General features: G+C 42.0%; 1 protein-coding gene across 5 annotated transcripts in view; it reads right to left on the bottom strand.

Annotated features, from left to right (window-relative positions):
• The window catches only part of FHIP1A (FHF complex subunit HOOK interacting protein 1A), a 286478-nt gene that overhangs the window by 145995 nt on the left and 135780 nt on the right, over positions 1-4703 (bottom strand). Inside the window, exon 1 of one of the 5 annotated variants that reach the window (XM_055085929.1) lies at positions 1117-1524. The exons of 3 other annotated variants lie outside the window; for them this stretch is intronic. The gene's annotated coding sequence lies outside the window, so the exon portion shown is untranslated. Of the gene's footprint in view, positions 1-1116; positions 1525-4703 lie in introns of those variants that run through there. One more of the 5 variants, XM_055085935.1, reaches the window with a different exon arrangement.

The following is a 4703-nucleotide window of genomic DNA, read 5'->3' as shown; positions in this document are numbered from 1 at the left end:
GGAGCCTGTGCTCCGCAACGGGAGAGGCCACAACAGTGAGAGGCCCGCGTACCGCAAAAAAAAAAAAAAAAAAAAAAAAGAATTAACACAAAAAGTGGCTTTTACTCTAAGTGCTTAGATTACCATTTTAAAAACATTTATCCCTTATGTTAGGCCGGTAGGTAATCTAGGTAATTTTAAATACATACATACATACACACATACCAACAGCCTGAAGAATAAGAAAAATAAATTAACCTAGCTACTAGCTTTTTCATTTCAAAAATAAACCCTTTTGAAAGATTTTTCAAGTTGTCTAATTACAGCAAAAAGAGCAAGGGAGGAGAGAGAAGGAAGGAGAGATTTTTTTCCCCCTCTACTTTAACACATGTTCATCTCCCTTTTAAAAAAAACTATTCTTAAGCTACATGAAAAGAAGGACGTGTGTCCTATTAACTATATTTTGTTTTAAGGGAACTGTGTTTCCAAGAAACTAGCTCATCTATTAACTATCACTCTGATGTTTCCAGAGCAGTTGTCACCATGATACACACAAAGACCACTGGAGCAGGGGTCAGAATTCCTGGGTCCCAATTCCAGTGCTGGCACTGACCACAAATGTGATCTCAGTAAGGTCATGACCACATATTGTGCCATTCGGTGCCAATATCCCCCTAGATCAACGATTAAGGGCTTTGGCTGGTCAGACACGGACACCTGGGTTCAAATCCAACTCCCTTCGCTTACTAGCCATGTGACCTTGGGCAGGAGATTAAGCCTCTCTAAACCTAAAGCCTCATCTGTAACACAGAGATGATCAACACCGTGCCTGCCTCATAGGGCTGCGGGGGAGATTAGATGTGAAACCGCAAGCAGGGCTCAGCACAGTGTCTCTCACTGCAAACACTAATAAAAGTGAGCTATTACTATTAGCTCTTTTTCAGGCTGTGCCTGTCAGAACCCAAGAGCTTTAGGGAAAAGCATTGCTTCAGGCGTTAAAAATAATGAATATTAAAACTCTCTAAGGTGTCAATTCATTGCTTTTATCAGATTTATATTCTAGATTTCCATAGAAGATTTTGTTGGGAGGAAAAAAAAAAGTGTCTAAGAAAGTTCAAAGAACACTGACTAAGTGACCTTGAACTTTAGCTCTTCTTTCTGTGAGTCCACGCTCTGCTCCAACGGGCGGCTTTTCTCTTGAGTGCTGCTATTTTCACGCAAAAGTGGAGAAGTGCCTCCTGTTTCAGCAGCCCTTCCTTCTAATATGTCTCCAGCACTGGGTCTGCAGCTACTTCTTTCTGCCACTTCTCACACAATGTACGATGCGTCCAGTGGCCTTCAGTCCCTTATGACGACACTCCAGGGGACAAGATACAGCCAATCTATGGCACCACTGCACAAAAGCATGTCATGATTATTTTCGCCTGGTTTCTGAGTCAGAATAATCCACTCTAATCAGAACTGCCAACCTAGAGGAAAGAATCTCCACGCAGTTTTCAAACTACAGGAAGAACTGGCAAGGCACGGAGGAGCTGGAGCTGCTGGAGCGGATGCAGAGGGAACCAAAAAGAATGTCTTTGCGATTGTAACCCAAGCCTTCGAATCTCCCCCCACACCCCTGCCACCCGCCACACTCCCCCGGCCCCACACCCCCCCCCTGCTAATGAGGCCTAGTCACGTGGAGAAACAATGTTTAAGTTCTAAAAATAATAGCAAACGGTTTTTGTTTCTGAGATGAAGACTCTGTAATTAAACCTGAGTATTTCCACGGCCCCCTTCTTCAACATATTGTACATGTAGCTCCACCTTCCCAAGGCACCTCCAGATCTATCCATAGTAGGCACCATCTTCAGATTTCCTCCCACTCCTCGGGTCTCGGCTTACATGGCTCCACTACTAGTAAGTCTTCCCAGAAAGACTTGACTTTTTGCCCACAAGACGCTTATAAATTCCGTGAAAGCAAAGTCTACATTTTGTTCATTGCTATATCCCCAGTGCCTTACACGGTATGTGTCACACAGTAGGCCTGTAAGAAATCTTTGTTGAGTGAATTAACTAATGAGTAAGTGAATGAACAAGTAAAAGGGAGGAAGGCGGATTGTGCCAAAAATTTAAGCCCACTTTTACTGTCACTTCCATGATGCTTAAAAAACCATAACTTATCTCTAAAAAATAAACAGGACATGGTTATCTTTTAAAAGTTCCTTTTCTGAGCTTCTCATCCAAAAGCACATCAAATAGCATTAAGACCTTTCCCCAGAGGCGAGAGGCTTTCCAAGCAGGTTTCTTTTTTGGTTACTTTTATGCAAAAATTAGAATCTATCAAGATAATTCTTGTAATGTGTTGATAACATCCTTTGTTCTTTGTTAAGGACAGGGTGATAAAGGGAGGTTATTCTGAGACTTTCTAAGAAAGAAAACATTTTGCCTTGGTAATTTTAGTCAATCTTATTGGCAATAAAGATAAGTATTTAACATGTGTTTCCAGCCTTGAAGCTGCTAACCTTTTTATAGCTAAATCATCACAATATCAAATGAAAAAAAAAAAGATCTGAACTGAAAAACTTCATTGCATTTACTTTTCATCCTGCTATATCGATATACAGAGAGAGTAATACACGCTACCCAGACCTTCCTGGGAAACCAAGTGCTCTCAAGAGAAATGCAAAAAGGGTGAGGGCAGTGAGGACTTCCACACTGCCGAACCTGCAGAACAAAAGCTGCATTAAGATGAAGGCTCCCAGGACCGTTTTCCGGGGCAAGGTGCGGTCAGGCCGAGCCAGCTTCTGTGGGTTACCGCACCGTAGCTTTTCTCCACACCATGGAAGAAGAGAAAGGCCACGCAGCCAGACACTGCAACTACCACACAGCTCATAACCCTTAAGGAAACCTGTTTCCAGGCACAAAGCACTCTAAACAACCTCATGGAGTCTGAGGCCTCTGTCTGTCAGGGAGAGGCCACATTTCAGGTCCCTATCTTCACATCCCTCCCATTTTATCTGAGTTAAACATTGGCACCTGAGAAGCTCTTAGTGGGGAAAGGAGGAATTAAATGGTGACAAAGGTGGACTGCCTGATGAGGTTAATCAGAATCCTTTACCTTAGTCCCAAAGAGTGGCAAGCATTGATTACTTTGTTCTGTGGTCACAAGCACTACCCCCTAATTTGGTCAGCCACGTCAGGGAAGCCAGATGGAGGGATGTTCGATGAATAATTAAGGTAAAAGAAAAACTGTGTGACACAGTGAAAAATCAATGAGTTTGAAAACCAGAAATCTAATACTCATTCTGCTCCTAACCAGTTGTAAGAACTTAGGTTACTTGACCTCTCTGTGTCTCACTTTCTTTACCTTCAAAACACGGGGCTATATTAAATGGACAGTGTCCTCCAGTTCCTAAATCCTAGAGTTCTACAAAGCCCATCACATCCCTACTGAAAAACCAAGTAAATATTCATGGAACACCATGTGCTTGTTACTAAAAGTGCTTTGTGTTCACTGCAACTTGAACCATAACCCTTACCCTAGATCACCTATCACATCAGCAATGACTAATCCAAACATTATTGGTAATAAGAACAGTGAACAAGTAGTCAACAAGGACAGTGAAACATGTGGAGTTTCAATAAAACACTGTTCTATTACAGTGGAAGTAATAGATTGGTGCAATCTTTGAAAGGCAATTTTGCATACAAACCAGAAATCTTTTTTTTAAAGCCATGACAGGGCTTCCCGGGTGGCGCAGTGGTTAAGAATCCACCTGCCAATGCGGGGGACACGGGTTCAAGTCCTGATACAGGAAGATCCCACATGCCGGGGAGCAACTAAGCCCGTGTGCTACAACTGAGCCTGTGCTCTAGAGCCTGAGAGCCACAACAAGTAAAGCCCTCGAGCCTAGAGCCCGTGCTCCACAACAAGAGAAGCCACTGCAATGAGAAGCCCGCGCAACCCAACGAAGACCCAATGCAGCCAAAAGTAAATAAATTAATTTTTTTTTAAAAAAAGCCATGACCTATGACCCATCTAATTGTAGAAATGTTTATTAGTCATTTAAAAATTGGAAGTACAAAGAAGACATACAGATGGCCAAGAAGCACATGAAAAGCTGCTCAACATCACTAATTATTAGAGAAATGCAAATCAAAACTACAATGAGGTATCACCTCACACCAGTTACAATGGGCATCATCAGAAAATCTACAAACAACAAATGCTGGAGAGGGTGTGGAGCAAAGGGAACCCTCTTGCACTGTTGGTGGGAATGTAAATTGATACAGCCACTATGGAGAACAGTATGGAGGTTCCTTCAAAAACTAAAAATAGAATTACCATATGACACAGCAATCCCAGTACTGGGCATATACCCAGAGAAAACCATAATTCAAAAAGACACATGCACCCCAATGTTCATTGCAGCACTATTTACAATAGCCAGGTCATGGAAGCAACCTAAATGCCCATCGACAGACGAATGGATAAAGAAGTTGTGGTACATATATATATACAATGGAATATGACTCAGCTATAAAAAGGAACGAAATTGAGTCATTTGTTGAGATGTGGATGGATCTAGAGACTGTCATACAGAGTGAAGTAAGTCAGAAGGAGAAAAAAATATATCGTATATTAACACATATATGTGGAACCCAGAAAAATGGTACAGATGACCCATTTGCAGGGCAGAAATTGAGACACAGATGTAGAGAACAAACGTATGGACACCAAG

The sequence above is a fragment of the Physeter macrocephalus genome, chromosome 7 (assembly GCF_002837175.3).
Source record: "Physeter macrocephalus isolate SW-GA chromosome 7, ASM283717v5, whole genome shotgun sequence".
Classification (NCBI taxonomy): Eukaryota; Metazoa; Chordata; class Mammalia; order Artiodactyla; family Physeteridae; genus Physeter; species Physeter macrocephalus.
The sequence above is the reverse complement of the archived record's forward strand: the minus strand, read 5'-3'. Positions and strand labels throughout refer to the sequence as shown.